Genomic DNA, 22,958 nt, shown 5'->3' on the forward strand with positions numbered 1-22,958 from the left:
AATTCATATATGAATGTTATTTTGATGTATAACTAATCATTTGCTTATATGATATAAAGTTGGTTCAATTAAAATGCTTTATCTATATACTACTATGTATATTTGAATTGAATAATTTTTAGGTTTGGAGAACATCAGGAGTTGCAGAGGGTCTGAACCTTGTGGGATCTACCTGAACGAAAGACATTCGAGTATTGTTGCTCTCACATAGTTTGTTTATTTAAGCATTTTTCTTGAGTTGTATGAGTGTTTCTTATTGTAGTTTTCTCTTGCTCTATTGAGGTGCCAACCCAAAGCCCTAGGGTACTTATTTCTGTAACACTAACTCCCTCTCCCTTCCTATAAATCAACTCACTTCCATCCCCAAATGGTAGATCATTGATTGCCTTGCCTTCATTCCCATGCTGAGAATATGCCCAAATTTGACTTGGAGAAGGAGTTCTTGAAGAGACTTGGCTTGGACTTGGAAATCCACCAAAAGGAGGTCTCTAACATGAAGGGAATGGTTGTATTCTTTCCTTTTTAGTTTATTAATATATACATCTAATGTTCACATTCCATAAATGTCTAAATATTTACACATTTACCTTAATACTCATTGATCTATTAAGTATTGTATGTTTGATATATACTATGTATGCTCTTGTATCTTATATTATCTTTTTATCTCTCTTGCAGGTACTCGGGCGTAAAGAACAAGTAAGGAGAAAGCCTGGAAGCTAAGTGGTCGAATTCATCATCAAAGTATTTAGAAATTATCATCAAAGTGAGGTAGTTCTATCTCTCTCTCTCTCTCTCTCTCTACATTTTTAAACATAAACTAGGAACTTTTTCATTAGTTTGTATAGTTTGTTGCTAGATCCACTCATTGGGCTAGAGATTTTGCCTCTGTTTGCAGATGGGATTTATGCTCACAACACTTATTCATTTAAATGCATCAATAAAGTCCAACTAGGATTTATCTAATTTCTCATTGTAAGACACATGGAAGTATTTAGTTTTATTTTTAATTTCACTCAACAACGTAACTCTCTAAAACACAATTAATTATGTAAGTTTTCATCCAATATTCATTTTCTTTAATTCCTCAAGCAATATTTTAGAATAATTTTATGTTTTTTTTTTGTAGCTTCTTATAGGGATTTATTTTAGCATTGCTAGAATTTATAATTTTCGACAATATTTGGGTTGATATTGCTATAATTATAATCTAGATTAATCAAAATAGAAAAAACTCTCTTCTAGTTTAGCTTCCATCTCAATGATGGATTCTTGATGATATGTTTGGTGGTTTTCGAATGTTGCATAAATCCTAAGCATACTTTGGGCTACTTTGCCCAATATGATTTGCTTCCTAACTACTGTAGATTTTTTGTCCAACCTCTTTTTAATGAGGAAAATCCCTTCACCTATAGTCCCCACCATAGATCCAACACTTACGTGGTTCTTTGCCTTTGATCCTAGGTTGCACTGATATCAGTTGTTGTACATTCCTTTTAACATCGTTACTAGCTGTTTGTTAAGACTGCCTTGTTTGAGTTGGGTCTTTCCTCTATTTTCCTTCTGGGTTCTTCCTGGACCAACTCACATTTCGATTAGAAGTGCTCTTTGCTATCCAACTACTCTTAGTCTCGGCCCTCTACTTGCTTTCTCATAGAAATTATCTAGCTTCTTAATAGCGTCCTTCAAAGTCTGGGGTTCCAATAATTCAATATTATCTATTAATACCATAGGAAACCCATGAATTAACCTATGGATTTTGACCTTCTCATCCTTGAGTTATGGAACATATCTCAATAACCCTAAAATTTTGGTGGCATACTCCTTGTTAGTCATATATCCCAACCTTAGTTCATAAAATTCCTTTGCCTTATTTTCACAATAATATTTAGCTAGTTATTGTTTCCTGAAAATGTTCTCGAACTCATCCCATGCCAGCGCTTCTTCGGTGATGGCTCTAGTCTTTTTCAGGTCCTCCAACTAGATATATTCCTTTCCTTTTAAATTTTAGGAGGAAATTCAGGATTTCACAGTCACCAAGTAGTGGTGTATTCTAAAGAACTTATTAATCCCTAGCAAACATGATTCTGCATCTTTCTCCTACGTCAAATCCCCATTGATAATGGGTCGATTTCCCTTTGCCAGTACGAGATATTTTGCAGGATGACTGCATTAATCTCAGCCTGAATCACTTGGAATCCAACCAACCTCTCATTATTAGCCTTAAAACTTCTCACCTCATCTCAAGCGCTTCTCAGAGTCTCCATCCAATCTCAGGATTGATTTCCTCCCCCTTTCCCAACTGATCTCTCTTCATCATTAGTTTTGACCCAATCACTTCCATGTTGGGACCGCTTGAAACTATATTCAACCATTCTGGTTCTCATTATTGTATCTTTTTTATGTGATTAAGATTGGGACATGCTATCAATCACACACATTGTTAGACATTCTAAAATAACATTTAAACATAACCAATGTCATGGATGTGCATTTATGGAGTATCATGGGATTCCCCCTGATAAAAAAAAAACCTTGCTAATATAAAAGCCATCTATAATTACATGCAACATCTTTCAATCATCTAGTTTGTACATGAATAATGAGAAAACACATTAAGAATCATAATTCCTAATCCCATGCATTTTTCTAACCATCGACTAATATATCATATTATGACTTTAGTAATCAATCAATGAACACAGTCCATCTAACTTAGTATTCTATAATCACGTAACAAAATGTCCTCACTTTCTTGCGACGAAGCACATCTAGTTCAAGTATTGAACCCAGATGCTATGATACCACTTTGTAATATAACCCAGCCACTTCAATTACAATGGAGGAATGGGGTAAAGATTTTAGGGGGTCATTCTTTCCCTTGATTATGTAATGTTTCCATGCAAATATGTACATACAGTTTCTCATATATATATATATATATATATATATATATATATATATATATATATATATATATATATAGCAGCGGCTCTGAGGTCCCTCAACAACCCAAATCACAATGGATGGATTACCCTCAGAAATAATCCACCCAGATGACATGCCACATCTTCAGGACCTCATGGTAATTCAAGTTACTGAGTTGGTCCTCCTCCCCACAACCCAACCTGTTAGCTAATGGATCGCCACCTCGAGGACAATTTCCACAACATATCTTTGTGCTATTCACCATGAGTACTTCCTTGGAACTTTCTTTCCTTAAAGGGTTTCAACCTCCAAGGTCTAACATTGCCCATGTGATGTCAACCATGGTTTGAGCTTGCACCAAATTAATTATGCATGTCACCTGTAAGTGGCCCACTTGACGCCCAGGATTCCCCACTTCTAGAAACATGCCTCTAAGGCATTGTGCCAGTATGGTTTCCACATGAAAGGGAAAATGAAATCATTTTCAATTGATCTCCTACTCAGTTACCACTAGCGGTCAGACCTACGAAAAAGAGTTACAATAAGGAATTGTTCATGCAACTCCCTGGTGTTCCGAACTTCTGGGCATAGAAATTCCTTGTAGATTCAAACTGCTTATGTGATCCTCTAGCAAAAAAGACTTCAATCTACTCTACTCATTAGAGGAAACAATTTATAGATTGAGAAATCAAGAAGAATACACGTTAAATAATTTAATCAACACATTACACAATGGTTTCTTGGGCAAAACCAAAGCTAGAAACAACCACTATCTATATATTTCATTACTCAAAAAAACTGAGAAGATTATAATGCTTTGCTCAAGTGCAAGCAACCTCTGCACTATCTCTATCTATCTCACTACTTCCTAGGTTCAGTTTAGCCAACACTTAGCCAATTTCCAAGCCTTCAAAGCTCCTACTTCATTTCTTTGTTCAATAAGGAATTAGGCCCCTATTTAATTTGATTACATTGTTCCTTTAGGATTTTCCTCTAACTGCACGGACCCTCTATACAATTTGGATTATTATACAACTGATAGTACACTACCCTTGAACTCCAATCTCAAATGGGTAGCTCTCAGATATGATATGCATGAGTTATTTATGATTGAATCATTAGTTAATTGGTTAAACACATGAACCAACACCCCATTGTCTATCCTCATGCTATTTCCTCCATCAGTTGGAATTATTTTAATAGACTTTAACTCATTTAAATCAATTACTTAATTATAACTTAAAATAAACTCGACCATGGATCCTATAATGTAGGAAACACTCTACATGACTTAAGTCATACCCTCAACTCGGATTAACTGAACCAACTAATTCAAATTAACTTAGTTAACTTGTACAAGTTTCCTTGTGATGTGGAATTACAAATTTTCACCTAATTTAATTCAAGAGAAAATTAAATGAGTATTTCCTTTTTGCATTTTCAACACTGGGCTCCCGGGGTGGTCCGTCTTGATGGAAACCTTCCCTCACCAATGATGCAGGAAACCAAAGAACGTTTGTCACCATATCTTGACAGAACCCTAACACTCTCCCACCTTTAGGTCCCTAGTTCACAATTAAAATTATCTTTTGTCTTCCACCCTATGGACTTATGGTATATCATTCTGACCAATCTCGTGAAAGGAATCTCCTTCCACCAGTCGGGAGCATCCTTTGACTAGGGATTTGACTGTTCAGAGGATAAGGTAGGCACAAGTTTTCCTATAAGTTCATGGTGTCCTACCATTGACATACAATAAGGCTTTCTGACTCCTTCCTGCCATGGTTTAGCTGAAGGCTTATGACTCCGCACTGGGTGGTGCCTTATAAGGAGGAATTATATCCCCTCATGGATGTCAGCTTCATTACTATGTAGGCTTTCCTAAATGAACCATGTCAGTTGCGACTTTCCCTCAGGAGTCTGGTAGACCTCGCGATGAGACTTACCATTTCACTGTGATACACTTGGTTGCCTAGGGTCATTTATGATGTTAACCGTCTTGATCTTGAGTGATTGGTTCTCCAGCAATTTCCTATCCTACGAATCTACCCACGACATAAGGAGGAAATTCCCCCATGGGAGGCATAGGTACTCGTGCATGTATTACTGACCATGGACTTGATGTAGACTGTAGGGAGGATCCAACCTCTCCTGCCACATGCCAGCAATGTCAAAACATATTTCGGGCCTGAAAAAAACTCCATGTCGACATGAAAATCCTTCAGGTCCGTCAGCTATCACTTTACAATGCCAACAAATATATACAACTCGCTGAAAATGTGAGGCTAAAGGACATTTAGATAAAGCTAGTGGCTCAACTGATACCACGGAAAATTCCCTCGAACGTTAAAGTTGTGCTCGTCGAGCAACACAAAAACTTGTAACGTGACCCTGAATGAATCAAGTGAGTAGTGTCCCTCCTATTCACAAGGTATCTCTCCTTGTAATATTATATTAGTAAAGGGTCACAAAACCCACTATTAACCTAAGCATGTCATTTAACAATTGTTAACATATGATTTCTTTTCAACTTTCTTACAAATTCAAGCATATATTCCACATAGATACATACATAGATTCAACCATTTAACACATCACACCACATGAAAGGGATATAATGCATAAATGCATCTTCATCAATACACTAAAGTCCCTACATTCAAACCATTATCCATAAACATAGTACCATCATTCATCATACGTTAAAGAAAGTCCGTTACAATTTCCTTATCTGTTTACTAACAACATCTTTTACTATTTTTCTATATTATCTTCAGACATCTGACCCCATTTTTTGTGTTTAGGTACCCGGATGCCTCTTGGGATTTCAGAGAAAATTCAAGAAGTTATTCGGAGAAAAAAAAAGTCAACCAATCAAGGTAACAGTCTCCCCTTTCTTCCCAAGGTTGTGCCACAGTTTTTCTCTCTCCAAGACAAGTGGTTTTTACCTAAACCAATTTTCCTTTAAGTGATGTCTTGTAAAGGATTTTTCTTTTATGATTCCACTAGCATGCTTTTGAGATTGCAGTGCTTTTGTCATTACTAGTATAGATCACTAAGACTAAAATGTTATGTTCATTAATCATAGTTTCCTTTGCAAGACTGAGATCAATATAACATAAGTAGATGATTGATTTATGTGATACATTATTACACTTACAAGCACCTGTACAAGATCATGTTAATACTACCAATATTGTGAAAGTTCAAACATCTCTGTCCTACTCATTTCATCAGGGCAACCCTCTTGAAGCTCCATCATCACCTCGTCTATCTATCCCACATCCTCTAACTTCCCAATCTGAAGACATAATTTTTTAAAGAGTGTTAGCTCAATGGAAGAGTGCCATGTGATGAAGGAGGTCGATGCTTCGATTCCACTGTGCCCTAATATGAATTATTCAATGCTATTGTTGTTTATTTTTAATTAAATACATTTTAAATTGATTTATATCAATGGTGAGATTTTTTTTCTGGATTCTTTGTTTTATATTGTCTTTAAAGAGACAAAACACATATTGTTTCTATAAAGGCAATATGTATTTAATCAAAATATTATGTATTTAATCAAAATTGTTGTCTCTCGAGAGACCCAAATAATAGAGACAATTTTTTAAGACAATACACAATTTTTTTTGTCTTAACTTAAAACAATTTACCCAAAAAAAAATTCTCCTAAGAGATAATAACACTTGTGTTATATATTGTCTTTATAGAGACAATTTTTTAAGACATTAACTTTGAGACATTAAATTTGAGACGCTGCACAATATTTAAGACAATACACAAGTTTTTTTTGCCAACATAAGACAATTTACCCAAAAATTGTCTCAAATATTGTCTTTAAGCCCCATGTGTTATAGAGTAATTAAGGCTAACTAATGCATGTACACCAACAAATTAAGAATTAATCCCAAAAAAACCTTTTAACTTTGAAATTAAACTTTATCCCTCTTCTCACCTTTTTATTAAATTATATTTTTTTATTATTTAAAATTTGAAAAGGAAAAAATATTATTTTATAGTTTTTAATTTACAAAATAATAAATTTAATTCAATAAAATTAAGTTTGATATTTTATTTTCACGGGTTTTGAAAAGTTAATGTTTTGTCTATCAATAGAAATGTTGATTGCAACATTGAGTTTGTGTCAAACAAATAAATTCCTTAGCTTCTTTCTGTTTCAGAAAAAATAACATTTGTGGGTCAATAGTACAGTGAGGAAATGGTGAAGAGGCCATCATATACAATGACTTATCATTCAGTTAATGTTTTCATGGAATTTTCCTCTTTTCATGTCCAACTGACACCCACAAGACTTCTTTAGCCTTCCGAATAAGCCGCACGTCAAACATGCATGCAAAAAAAAAAGACCTAATTCCCTTTATGTCCAAAATGTTTCTAATCGCCATCACACTTTGGTTGGCTGAGAATAATTATATAAACACATCCCACAGATTTTAATTTAATTTAATAATAAGTTGCGGTAGAAATGGCTTTCACTGTTCAAAGGTTTGTGGGTATAATTCTTGATGCATTTCTCTTTGCCGGTCCTCAGTTTGTGTTGGGTAAGTTGGATTACAAAGATGCTCTGCACCAGTCTATTCTGTTTTTGGAAGCTCAACGTCCAGGAAAACTGCCCAGTAGGAGCAACAGGATAAGGTCGAGAGGAGATTCTGCTCTCACAGACGGACAAATCCAAAATGTAATAACATAATTATTCATTTTGGTATCTCTATATATTCCTCAATGCTTTATAAGTGTTGTTAGTCAAACCCAAAATGGGAAAATAACGATGCTGATCAATGCATGTTATAGTTCATATAAAACTACAATTTACAATCTTTTGAATTAGGGAACACAGATTTCCTAATTTACATTATTTTGAATTAGAGATCAAAGGTTACTTAAGATACAATCTTCTGAATTAGAGATCATAGGTTGCCTGCATTTCGACTTTTAGATTTTATGCTGGCTAAATCAGATTTTCTTTCATTGTTGAAGTTAATTGAGTGTGCTGGCAACTTGTTTCCATTCTTGTTTTTTCAGTATCGTGTTTCCATTCCTGTTATGTTCCGCTCTACCCAAATGGCTACAACCACGTAGCAATGTAGAGTTATATTTCTTATAATGTCTTCTCTCCTAGTTTGTTTGGAATATCATTCCTAGTATGGCCATTCTCCAGTTTTCTTGAACTAACATTGTAAATTCATACACATATATACGCTTTCATAGTTTTAGTGAGGTATGTTGTTAAAAAAACTAAGACATCGTGGAAAATTCGGGCACAAAATCCAAATGATAGCTATGGTTAAACTGTAATAAGTTGTTAGCCAAAAAAAATTGTCCCATGTAATTATGTAACTGGTTAAAAAACAAAGACACAGTGCAAAAGCTGGGCACAAAATCCAAATGATAACTATAGTCTATAGTTAAACCCTAATAATAAGTTAAACAAAAAAAACTGGTCCCTGAAAGTTTGGCTGAAAGTTAAATCCAGGTAATAATATTCATTCACAATTATTCAGATGCCCAAAGCTATCAGTCTTTGTTGAATGATTAGAACACCCTGATGATATTGCTCACCAAGATTCAAATAACCAGATCTATGCTAATGCCAGTTATTCCTTACCACAACTTAAATTGATAGATCCATGCTTCACTCAGCATGTCCTCACAATTCGTAGATACTTCTAGAAATTCTGAGATACTATGGTAAAGAACATACCCACTTTTTAAATTGAGATTTCTTTGTCAATTGAGGATAAAATTATGTTTCACATTGGTCGTACTGTGTATATGTGTAGGTGGATTTAGTGGGTGGTTATTGGAACAAGAAGGGGCACGGGAAGTTCTGCTACGCAGAAAAGGAAGGAGGAAGCTAAGCAAGCTGTAAGTACCCTAGTAGAATAGAGAAAGAAGGAATCTGCAGAAAAGGCTCGCATTGAGAAAGAACGCGCTGTTGTGGAGCAGGCAGAAAAAGAACAACATGAGTCCTAGAAAGATGATAAGTCACCTACGGTGGAGACAGAGGAAAAAGAGCTTTTAGGACACGTCGACAAAGGTGATGAGGGGTAGAACACCAAATTTATCTTGAAAGGACATGGCAAGGAGCAGAAGGGTGGATCCTAAAAAAAGAATATATTTGATAGAACACAGGTTGATCCCATGGTGTTGACAGAAAGTGATCTTGATGTTATTGGCGATAAAGTCAGTGATACAACAACAGAAGTGCTGCAACAATTTGAGCAGAAATACATGCAGACATTGGGGATCGTCCAAAAGGATCTGTGCGAGGTGTAGATCCAAACAAGAAGAATGAAAATGGTCATTGGACAAGGGAGAGCAGAGTAAGCAAGCCTGATACTCAGGAAATTCCAAGTAGCTGAGCTACTAAGGACCCTGGATCTCAAAACTATATTGTTGCCCGATGGGTCCCTTCGCACAGAGTCCATCGACGATCGTACTATACTTAGTAAAATCAAGAACATAAGAATGAATATAGAAGTTCTCTCCAATGAAACCCTCCACGCATTGCATACAAGGGTGGTAGATGAATTGAGAACCAGGGAGCAGCACGTCGTCAACCTCATAAGTGAGTACAAAGTCAACAAGGAAAAAATGTTCGTTGAAAATATGTAGGCTCTGAAAGAAAAGGAGACACTTCAAGGGCATAGTTCACGTCTGGAGTCAGCAATAGCGGAGGCATGCAAAACAGTTCCTGGGCTTCACATCCTAGAGGATGCATAGCTAGAAGCCAAAATCAGACAATTAGTCATTGGTGTGCGTGAGGTTAAAGAAAAGTTGGGTGAGTCACTTTCGAGTTCATCATGAAGATTGTAGAGCTGCAGTTAAAGTTGCACCCCACAAATCTTCCTGAGGTTCGAGAGCAGCACAGAGTTGCAATTAAGGAAGGTAGAGCTACCTTGGATGCCACAGTCATTAACTATGCAACATTGTTCGAGCAGGCTATGGAGCTAGTGACTAATCTACAAGAGGATCTGAACTTGCAGACATTGAACACAGAGGTAAGGGAGATGCAAAACCAATATGATGAGGTTAGGGTGACTTCACAGTCCTTAGCACCAACACATCACCTTGCCAAGTGACAGGAAGGAAAACAGCTACTGGCACAGGTAGAGGACACAGAGAAGGAGGCCTTACTAATGGCCAGGTTGCAGCCTTGGTTGGAGGAGGCTTAGAAGGTCATGAATTCCATTTAGGATAAGCTTAAAGGACTGTAGCAGACAAAAAAATTGATGAGATTGGTATTAGAAGGACCAACCACTGAAAAATTGAACGACGATGTTCAACAGGTAGCCACACAGAGCTTTGTTGAAGTTGCAGTAATAGAGGTGGAGCTGGGGGGTCTTCACAGTAAGATTGCAATGCCAGCAGAATGACTCGAGGGTGAATCATGATGTTTGTGTTGGGGGCTCGTTGAGATGGGGTCCCCTGGGTTAGTTTGGGGTTAAGTTAACCCAATTTTTGGTATAATTTTGTAAATAATGTAAAGTCTCCCCGATTTGTGGATGTAGAGCATGTAGATGAATAGGAGTCAAAGGGGCTTAGCTCCTTGTTTTATGTAAAGTTTTGAGTATGTTTTGAGATTCACCCATGGTTTGTGAACCATGCCATTGTATGAAAATTCTATAAATAGTGAGTCTTAGCGAAGGGAAAAGTAGAATTAGATAGAGAAGAACGAGAGAGAACTAAGGGAGAATCGGGGTGAGGAGTCTAGGACAGGAGCTAGGGTAGGAAGGCTCTGCTTCCTACACTTAGATAGGGAAAGAAATGCTCTACAGTTGAGTGCGTGGAGGCCTAGGTAGAGTCCACAACTGAGTGCATGGACCCCTGCATCTGTGTGCACTGGGAAGTTTGAGTTTGTAACCTTGAATTAAAGTTCAATAAAGACATTTTTCCGAAGAATTCTTGAGTATTTATGTTATCTCTGTTAATGTTATATGTTGCTGATGAATGATGTGTTTATGAGATATTGATTGAATGTTACATGATTCTCTTGAATAGCTCTTAATGATGTGTGCAATGCATGTTTAAATACTTTCGTGAAGACTCATGATTTCTCTTATGTTTACTAATGACTTAAGTAAATCTATGTGAACACTAATTTAGAACCACTCTCTGATGTGTGTAAGTAGGCGAATTGAATGTTAGAGGTCCACAAGGCTTGATCGTAGACCTTCACAAAGGTTTGAAGGCTGTTTTAACAGAGTTCCAACAACATTCCCAAAGAGTTTATCGATCTGCATGAAGGCAGATCTGAGGTGCTGGAAGACATCACACTAGTCTCTAGATGCAAAAAATTGGTTCTTGCATCTCCCCATACTGCTTCATGTGAAACTAGAGCTTGTGTTGCGCGGGTTGCTGCCAAAAGGGCCAATAGTGTAGGGTTTTGTTGGTTGGCACAACTAACTCTGAACTTGGGTTAGGACCTCCTATGCCAACAAGATTGAAGGTAATTCTAATGAATGTCATGAGGTCATTTATGATAGTTACTTTGACATTGAGGACATTGATTTGTATACTTCACTATTGAATTATCATGATCAAAGTCTAATCAAATGTGAAAATGAAGAACACTCTAATTCAGAAATTGTTTCAAATAGTTCTCATTTCTAGCCAATTAATCATACTCGTGATTTTAACATTCAAAAAACCATTCAAATGCATGATTTATATGATGATCAAGCTCTCATTCCTATTCATAGTCATGATTCTCTTTCTAATTCACAAGTTGATATTGGAAATCATTATAATTCCACTATTATGGCCAAGTCTTGTGAAAAGGAAATTGTTTTAAGTCAGTCCCAATTGTGTTGCAACAATAATTGTAACATTAGTGTAGACTATGATTGAGTTTATTATTTTTCCTTCACTTATTTTGTTTGAATTCAGATTTGTTTTCTGTTTCTAATTTTCGATTTTTAGATAATTTGTGCTCAGGCATATTGAGCAGCTCAGTATTGAAAAATCAATTGATGTGTTGACTGAATGGGAAAATGAAGTTTCAGATTCTAATCGTGAACATCAAGAGATATTTCTCTTCCAATTTCAATTGATGTTCATTTCTTATCAATTACTTCTACCTTCTTGAAGGCAGTGTCAACAAGAGAGTGTATTTTCACAATATGACCATCAATCTAATTCAATTAATAAATGCCACTGTATCTAACATATTTTCATCCATTTTGCATAGATCCCGTTGAGAAATATTTGGAAAGTTTTCCTTCACAGAAGATTGTTAATAGTTTAACACTTGTACATAACACTAACAAATTTATGCATGCCATTGTATCTAAAATCTCATTCTCACAATTTGGCCTATCATCTTCTCTTTTGAACATCTCCCAATCAATAGTGGAAATCCATCTAGATTTCTATGATCCAATTGAAATTCAACTGGAAAGGACATTTCAAGAGAAGGTAATTGTAAATAATATATTAGCAATAACTGTATATTCTGTTTTCACATTTATTTTCCTTAGTTTAATTTTATTTGTATTTGTGTTGCTAATGAGTGATCTGTACATACATGTGGGTATTAAAATGAGAGAGTGTTTACATTGGAATTATGACTATACCTAGTAATGTTTTCTTAATTAATTTAGAAGTATGAATATATTAATTTAGATTAGATTTCTTTTCTGTTAGCACCTATTTCATTATTTCAAATTTCAATAAAGCAGGTAATGGATTTTACTTCTTATGGGCATTTCATTTCATTTTCGGAAAAGAACCTTAGAATATTTTAGAAGATCTTAGATCATACAAATTTGTGAAAAGAAATTGATTGTCTTATTTTGCAAAAAAATTAATCACGATGATCATACATGAAGAACTTCCAAGAATTTGCTACAGCTTAACAATTTTTTATTTGTAAGTATTTCTAAAAAGGAGCTCATTTTCACCACTCTTGTATTCTAATGTAAATTGGAGGTGGATGAAATTTCATGAAAACTCATTACTTAGCACTTTTAAGATCAAATAAGTAGATGATATTGAACATGCGAGAAATAAAAGATTCATGACGTAAAATTTACTGTCAATTTTCTTCGAGATATGCATTTTAAAGGTTCGTCTTCACCTATTGTTTGATTTTTGTTTTTCATGATTTATTGCCTATTTATGTTCTGCTTATTTTTGCAAGTCTTCATTGCTTTTATTTTGGAGACTTGAAACAAGCATGCAACTATTTTAAATCTAAATCATGCTTAGGGAAGTATTAGTTGTTTTGTCAGAATTTGAGGATTCATTAATTTTTCCTTATATATTTCATTAAAAGTTCATTTAGACTTTTAAATACATTATAGGGAAATTCATGTTGGATCATTATAATATTGCAACTCTACTCATGAGAAAGTTGTGATAACATCTTCCTCCAATTGAATAATCTAATGGTTAATCAAATTTATTGAATGGAGTTTTTATAGAAAGGAAAAATTGAGTTGGACACTTCTATTTTGGATACTTTAAAACATTCCAATGTCGTCCTATTGTCGTATATCATTATCAGAGCATCCTAATGTCAGTACATTTCATATAAAATTTCAATTGAAGTATTGCGATATCCACCAATTCTGGACCAAATACCACATTTAATTGTAGTCTTGAAAGATATCGCATCTGTTTATACATCAAAATTTTAGTTGAAGTGAATTCTTTAAAAGTTCTGATGTCCTGGACTCGATACCAAATTTAAATTCAGTTTTAAAAGATATCGCAGTCGCTCATAAAGTCACAATTTCTATTGGGACATACATTTAAAATTTCTGATATCCTAGATCCGATAAGATATTGAATCTATTTAATAAAACTATTGTGTTCATTCTACATCACAAATCAGCGTACCAATGATGTTACATCTCATTTTAAATCATCTGATTACCAGTCTCTTGTCAAGCTCAAAGTCGGTCCCACAAATATGCCACGTCACATATCACAAATCGCATATTGGAGGTTTCCAAATAAGATTGCACCAAATATCTTTGATCCTGTGATAGCCCCATTTCCTCTGATATGTGATAAAACTTTTCACGATATTTCATCCTCCATACCAAATCATCCATCTCACAGCATTTGATCATAAGAATTCTCGATAAGTAACCTATGATATAAGATCCCCGATATAACTTCCATCTTGCCATATCACAATTCTCGTATTGTGAAATTCAATCAGTTGTTCTCCTTTTGTACACCCGATATTGAAACTCCGATAAAAGACCTACGATATACACTTTTTCTCGTATATTTAATCAAGGCCTATATAAAGTTCATAATATTTCATGTTTCAAAAAATACAACTATAATATTTTGTTGATACTTTTCTCTAATAAAACTCATGTGTGCAGAAACTCGAAGATTTAGGTTGTGGTTAAATGATCATATTTTGTCTCCCATCGGTACAACTAGAATCAAATGCTTACTCTCATTATAAAACTTGGATTTGCTACAAATTGAGGAAATTTTTTTACAAAATGCTTACAGCAAATGATCTTATCTATGAGTTTATATATGTGTGTTCCAAATATTAAAATTGCAAAGATAAAGTTGAACCATTGCATCACAATTACCAAATTGTTTCCCTTTAGTCATATTCATTTCTTCCAAAGGGACTCAGAGCCTCTAACTGATGAAATTTGAAATCCTAATCTGCTACTTAACATTTTTCTAGACTTTTCTTAGGATTTCAAATTCGTAGACTCTTGGATTTGTATTATATCAGAAGCATTTAAAAACAAATTCCAAGATTTACTTCTTTGAGCCTCACATTTCCTTTTACCACTATCATATCCATTACATCTATCAAAGGAAAAATTCACTATGATGACGTGAAGTCTTGTTCCATTATCTTTGAATATGTATGCTACTTTCATGTTATCATGATGACTCAAAACTTGGATGTGTTTCAATCATAACTTTGTGAAATCCAAGAATTCAAGCATATGGATGCCTTTCTGACTGAAGGGATATATATTCTTCATGATGTACGCACATGGTTTTACTCTTCTCGACAATCTACTTGGCTAATGAAATATTTCATCACCTATGGTTAATTTATTTTTTTTTCCTTTGATTTGTTATTGAATACAAATTTTATTATATCAACCATATTTTAGAAAGAATCTTTATTTACTAGAAATACACTCTTGAGCATCCACTATGGTAATGTAGCAATTCGTGGAAAATTTGGAATAGGTAAAAGTAATAGATCATGATTAATTCATTTGGAATTCTGTTTTATTTCAAATTTTGATATTCACCGCATACTTATCATTTAAAGATTCAAATCATTTTCATATATATAATTAATATATTATTAACAATGTAAACTTTGAAACGGGAACTGTTACTGTTACCCATTTCATAGAGATAGAAAAAAAGTGATCTGATTTTGAAAAGGGGTGATGCAGAACGAACATGTTTTTTTAGAGCATAGTTTTTTGCACTTTAATTTTTTTATGTACATTACATTTTAGAATCGTTTTAGAATGGTAGTGATTTTCATGCTGATTTTAAAAAGTGAGTATTCTGCATCACCCCATTTTTTTAAAAGACCTGTGTTTTGGCTTTAAATTTTCTAATGTATAAAATGTAAATAATTATTTTATAAATTTGATCATTTTTGAAGTGGCCGTTTTCTTCACATTTTCTTGTTTTTTATTTTAATTTTAACTTTTTTTTTGTGAGGTTTTTATTGTTTTGCATTTTTAAATTAGGAGGTAGATATTTAGAATTTTCGATATTCTACATATTTATACATCCTTAATTAATTTTTCAATCCACATGAAATAATTGTTTCTAAAAAACAATATTTTTTAACAATGGACATAAAAATAACCATTTTTAACATAAATATAACTAAAAAACTACACGTTTTGATAATTTTCTGCTAGAATTGACATGTCAAAATCACAATTTTTATATGATAATTTTAACTAAAAATGGTTAAATAATAGTTTTTTTTATGAATTTCATGTCAAAATAATAATAATAATCATTTTTTTTTCAAAAAATAATGATTAACTTAAAAATAAATGCGAAAATCACATATTACAAATATTGAACGTATAACAACCCTAATTGAGTGTTTATTCTTCTCATGAAATGTCAAAGTCAAAACATTGCAAAGCTTGACTTAGAAGCATAACTTAAATTTAATCAACAATGTCACGTAATCCAAACTCTTCGTCCTCTAGAGTTTCATCATTGTCTTCTTCCACAATATTTTCTGTTTCCTTTTGCTCACTTTCCTCTTCTAATGGGTCTTTGATGTCTGCGAATCTACTAATGTATCTCTTTCCAAACATTCCATGTAATGGTGGTTGGGGTTCCTTTGGCTTTTTTGCCACACGTGATTCACTAAAGTCCCATTTATTCAACCCAATTTCTTACATTGCATCTGGAAGAAATTGGAGAACATTAATTCTTTGTTGAATGAAATTGCACTGTACTGAATCTTTTTCAATTGCAATGCAATTTCTTCCTTTTTAAAGGCAACATGCTAGCATTCTACCTAATTATCAAGCACAAAAGAAATAATGAACTAAATTAGTACAATGACATATTAATTAAAAAATAACATATTGAAATTCAATTCCATATAATAAAACTTACCTGAGCCAGAAAATAAATCCAGAACCCAATCTCCTTCATCTGAACAAATGTCTATAAGATAGTTAACCAATAATTGTGGTTTTTGATAAATATTAACAATCTATCCTTTTGATTTTGATTCCGGGAATCAACCAGCCACCAGCCGGGGGCCCAGTTGGGTGACTCCCACCAGCCGAGCGGGCAGCTGGTGGCTGGTTCAATCCCGGAATCACCCAGCCACCAGCAGGGCGGGCGACTGGTGGCTAGGTGATTACGAGAATGAACCAGCCACCAGCCGGGCGGCTGGGTGATTATGGAAATCAACCAGCCACCAGCTGGGCAGAATCAACCAGCCACCAGTCGGGCGGGAAACTAGTGGTTGGTTGATTCCGAGAATCAACCAGCCACCAGCCGCCCACTCGGCTGGTGGCTGGGTGATTTCGGGAATCACCCAGCCACAAGCTGGGTCGGGTAGGCAGCTGGTTGATTCCCAGAATCAACCAGCCACCAGCTGGGCGGCCAGCTGGTGGCTGGTTGATTCACCAGCGGGGTGGGTGGCTAGTTGATTCCCAGAATCAACCAGCCACAGGCTGGGCAGGTGGCTCGTGGCTGGGTGATTCCAGGAATTAACCAGCCACCAGCTTTCCAACCAGCCACCAGCCGGCCGGGCGGCTGGGTGATTCCTGGAATCAACAAGCCACTAGCCGCCCACCGGGCTGTAATCACCCAGCCACCAGCCGCCCGCTCCGTTGGTGGCTGGGTGATTCTGGGAATCACCCAGCCACCAGCCAAGCCGGGTGGGCCACTGGTGGCTGGTTGATTCCCGGAATCAACCAGCCACTAGCCGGGCGGCCAGCTGGTGGATGGTTGATTCTTGGAATCAACCAACCACCAGCTGCCTGCCCGGCTTGTGGCTGGTTAATTCCGAAAATCAACCAGCCACCAGCCGCCGGCCGCCCGCTAATTATTAATTCCACTGGAAACTTGTTGCATAATTTGCACAGAGGACACGTCCTTAAGTCTCAGCATCGAGAGTAGAGCATGTCATGGATTTCATATTTTAATTTCATTGACTTCTTTCCTTCTCCTAATCCATCCAGGAAATGTGGAGTTCCTTAGGTTCGGGTAATCAGGTAAGGCCATTAGCATGCAATTATTGTGGACTAAGTAATCGTCACAGAAACAAACGGCTTGGCTGGCAATCGTCATCTCTTCTTTAAATCAGAATCTCAATCCTACCTGTTTCACTCAATAAAATGGATCAGGAAGGTTGTTGAACCACACCTCAATTCTTTAATATTATGAACTTTAGTATGAGCTGAAAAGGCAGAAAATACTGTAGGGGTCTCACGGGTTTTAGTGGTACTCTTATAATGGAGCAGCAACAATAGGTTCCTAGTCAGAGAGGTTTCTGGAAAATGTATGGGCTCGCATCGCTGCAGAACTCCTGTCTGAAGTGTTAGCTTCCTGTTGCAACACCTGTTCATTTTTCATGATTGACATTTTTACAGGCCAAATATGTCATACTTTGCAAGCTACAGTGTTCCATATTTCAACAAGAGACCAAAGAAGAAAGCCATTAAGTGTGCTAGACCAAATGCCACCGCTGTATTCCAATTTTGATGAGTTGTTCCAGTTTGGAAGAGTATTTAAAGGGAGGTCCAAACAGTCTAATCTTGGTCTCCCTAGGTTTCAATTTCCCGTTTTAGAATATAGAGAATGTATCTATCCAAACAGTTTAATCTTGATAGATTTGTAGATAGGTAGAGAATCAAAGGGACCAAACTGCTTAATCTGGGCCCTGGCAGAAATAAGTGTAGATTTAGATAGCAAACATTCAAAAGAAAAATGGTAAAGCTGGGTCTGCAAGTCTAAGTGCACCCAAACCAAAAAGAAGAAAAAATGTTAGGTGAGTAGGCTCGGTAAGTAGCTGTGTGGTTGCAGAATGATTCATGATCAAACTTTGTGTTTCTAAGTGTATATTTTTCCAAATCACAGTTATCAGGGAGTTTTCATCTGGAGAAGCTCAAGCTGAACATCACGAACTGCCCCTTCTTCTAATTCCCCAAGTCACTTACTAATTTCCCCAAAGAGGTCAAGATCTGCTTGATTCCTCTTAGTTTCATCATTCTCCATGTCATTTACCTTGGTGAAGATTTCCTTCACTCAAGGATCCTTTATTTCTCATTTACAAGTTCTTTTCCCCAAAATTAGCCTAAGGTCCCCTACCTTGGCGCCTGCTGATCATCTCCATATTAACCACTAACTCTAGTACATAACTCCCTATCAGTTTTCCCCTTCCCCTACTAAAACTATGTATATAATACTCCCCTATGTAAATATCCCCTCCCTGGCAATATAGCCATATTTCTTCTTAGTCAGGGAAAAAGCAGTCTACTTGGGGCTGTTTTTAGCCCATCCGAGTCACAGCAGGAGTTAGATGACACCTGGTCATGCTAACAACCTCTCCCCTAGCCCTAAAACCCTCTAAAAACCCGTTTTGGCGCCCTTATACCAAAGTTTCATTCACAAAAACATATCCCGCCCGCTTATTAACCCCCCAAACCCACAAAACCTAAGTTTAAACCCCGCCGCGCTTTATTTAAATGGGAATATTCCCTGGAATCCCGCCCTTATACCTCTGCCGTTCCACATTCGCCGCCAACCGTTAGATTGCCCACCCCACAGATCTACGGTGGGCGGGCCTTCCCGTCCCCCAACGCGCCCGAAGGTTAGCGTCCAGGAGATGGGCGGTATTGCCGCCGTACTCCAGCCACGCGTCACCTTCCTGGGCATGGCAGAGCCCCCTCCCCCGAAACCACCTCTGTCGAAAGGCGGTGCACCCCAAAACCGGAAACCGCCTCCTGCCCAGTTACGTCACCCGCTTGCGTCACCCCCATCTGCCTAGTCACCATGACACATCATCCGCCTACGTGGCCTCCTACCACTGTATCGCCGAGTCACCCTGCCACAGTGTCCCCTGTCGTACTACCATGTCACCTCCGTACGTGATGACATCATCCTGCTGACGTCATCCCGCTGAAATCATCCGGTGTACAAAGTCCCGTCATGCTGATGTCATCAGCAATTTTACCGCGAAGGGCGAAAATCGCACTCTGGAGACCCGGAATCAGTGTCTGAGGCAGTTTTTGATGCGCGATTTGCGGCCTAGCGCAAATCGCAAATCACGCATCGCTGGATAAAATAGGCCTGAATGAGGAATCTTTTCATCACGCAGCCCCCAGCAAGACCGAAAGGCGCCGAATGACCCGTTTTTCTTCGCGAAGCATGCAGAAAGGAGTAGAAGACAGTTTCAGAGGAAAAAGAGGCTAAACAGTGGCCATTAATTGTTTATTAGACCCACAGCAAAGGAGAGAAGCGATCCAATTCATTTGTCAGAGAGTATCAGAGGAAAGAGAAGCAGCAAAGTGTACCAGTTAAATTGTTTAAAAGAAACCTTCAGTTCCCAAAGCAGGTTAACATTTAATGGCCGCCAACAAAGTCAAATCAGGTGGTGAAAGCCCATCCCTCCTCTCAAATCACAGTTGAAGCATTTAAGGACACCGAACTACAATGGAGCAGAGACCCATGCACAGTTATTGCAGAGACAACTACACCAAGCCACCGAGGACAACACATTCACTCAGTCCCCATACGGCGGCCCTCAACGCAGCTCAAGATATTTTATGCATTTATTTCTGGATGGGATTAGGATAAAGTAATCTTTATTCCTCTAGACCTGTTTAGGTCAAACTGTAAATAAGCAATTTTAAAGAGTTTTCCCTATATATACCACCCTCTGCACTGTTTTAAGGGTTGGTCGATTGATAATTCTCACTAGAGACCCGTAGTGTATACCTGAGAATCTTTCTATAATCAAAGACTGCTGAAGAGTTTGGAGTATGACTGTTTGATGTGTTGATTTCTGAAGACTGAATGTTGAATTCCTATGCTGCAGCCTGAAACAATAAGTACATCTTACCTCTGTTTTATTGTTAGCCACTATCTAAATAGCAGGAAGAAATATTAGCTTAGAATTTGTTTACAACACTCTATGCTCAATTTCTGATGTTTCTGTATGTTTTCATCTGAATTAATTGGTAATGAATATGAATTGCTTCTGGCTCATATTTACCCTAATTCACATGTGTTCGCTAATTATCTAGGGATTCTTTACTGCCCCTGGGTAGAGCTCTGTTATCTCCTTCTGTTAAGCTGAATGAGAGATTCTTGATTGCCTCTCATTCCTTAGCATTCATTCCATCCTTTAAACCTGAAAGGTTGTTTCATGTGCAACTACCTTGCTCCATATATCTGTCATGTGACCAATAAAACGCACCACCAGTATTCCTCCTCGACTCCATGCCTAATGGTTTGAAACTTATCAGACTATGCTTTGCCTCTCTACCCGAAGACATCAATTTTCCCACCAAAATCAAAACAAAAACCCTCAAGCCCAATACCTAGCCTAAAATCAATTTCAAAAAATCTGAATCAGAAAGAGAGAGCCCTCTCTCATTGCAGGTGGGCTAGAACCTGCAATCCAAAGTTGGTTTGTGGTTACTTCGGCCGTATCCCTTTACTACAACCTGAGGGACAACCTGAGTGATAACATAATGGCGACTCCACTGGGGACAGTCCTCAGTTAAATTCACAAAGAAGGTTGTAAAAATCCACAGGAAAAATCAATTTTCTAATTGTTGTATGTCCCTTAAAACTACAGATGAAGCCTGAATGTCAGCCAGGAAGCCTTTGAAACTGTTTTTGTTTTACATTTACAGGAGTAGATAAAAGCTGCTTCATTCAATCTTCATGTTAGTCTTAAGCTATACACAACCATTCCAAAATCTGATCAGTTCCTTGCTAATCACAAAAATATTCCCAGAGAAATACCAAAAAACAAATTCGGAAGCTGGCTCCTAAGAAAAATCCACGATACACAAGGTCAAATCCAGACACGAATCCCCCAGCTGTTTTTTTAGAACCCTAACATAATCCCAAAAATCCTTAGGAAGCAAGGAAGAAAGGAAAATTTTGCTGATTCGAGTCCTGAAACTGCTTACCCTAGCTCTATTCCGACTCCTGTCAAGGTTTTATTTCGTTCAACCCCTGTTTCCCCTAATTCATCATCCACATCTCATAGCACTCCTCCCACACCTCCATTCACTGCACATACTACAACTACCACTACTGTCGTTCCTGTTATCCCAGTTATCCCTATTATCCCGGTTGTTCCACTTATTCCTGCCAATATGGCCAATAGATATGCACCCTTGCAACTACCTGCTAATCCTGGGGCTTTACCTCAAGAGTACCAATCGAAGATCACATATTTTGATAGTACTGGCCCTTTTACTGCCCTTCAGCATACTAAAAAGATGCAAGATTATTTTGAAAACTACGAAATAGATGATGATAGCGTGAGAATGAGAATTTTTGTTCAGAGTTTAACAGGTGATGTAAGAACTTGGTTCAGATCACTCGCTGCGAATTCCATAACCACCCCAGATGAGCTTTACCAATCCTTTACTAACAGATGGGAGAAAAAGAAAGACCCCTTGCACATACTAGCAGAATATGATACAATTAAAAGAGGTCCTCAAGAGACTGTTTTGGAGTATTGTGCAAGATTCAATAATGTATATAATGCAATACCACAGAACTTAAGGCCTCCACCTGACCTTGCCTTGTACAAATTTCCGGATGGTTTTGACCCTAATATGGCATACGAGTTAAAAGAAAGAGCTCCTTAGACCCTTGCAGACATGCAAAACGTTGCTGTCAGTGTTGAAGCCAACTTAATTGCCAAAAGAAACAGAGCTAGAATGGAAAGAAGAACCACCTTTAAGAAAGAACCCTCGGCTTCTGATCAAAAGCTTGATGCTATCATCAGTGGCCTGCAAAGGCTGGGATAAAGAGTAGAAAATGTCGAAAGGAAAGCATCATGGGAAGGACAACAGTCTAATACCATAAGAAACCCAAATTTTAGGAAAACACAGAACACAAATGCTGGCAGGTTTAACCAAGACCATGACATAAGACCCCCTTTTCAAGACAACTATGTTGAAGGATCTACTTCTAGTGAAACCATAGAGGACACTCACATGAACCTGATGGACATAGAAAATTTTAGGGGCGAATGTTCACCCTTTGGCGAAATTAAGGGGTTTTCAAATTTTAGTGGGCGAATATTTTGTATCATAGTACATTTTTACAAATCCCCTCAAATAGCCCACCTTATTTTAAGGGAGAGGGTAAAAAAGGTAAATTTAGCCATTGAAATTAGGAGTTACAACCTTCCATTCGCCCATTTTCAGGAATAGATTTTATTTGAGGGAATCCATTCGCCCATTTTCAAGAATAGGTTTTATTTAAGTGAATCCTATGGGCCAAATACCATATTTATAAAAGAGATA

This window comes from Pinus tabuliformis, chromosome 2_1, assembly GCF_031772625.1.
Source record: "Pinus tabuliformis cultivar Carrire ecotype Pingquan chromosome 2_1, CPIR1, whole genome shotgun sequence".
NCBI lineage: Eukaryota > Viridiplantae > Streptophyta > Pinopsida > Pinales > Pinaceae > Pinus > Pinus tabuliformis.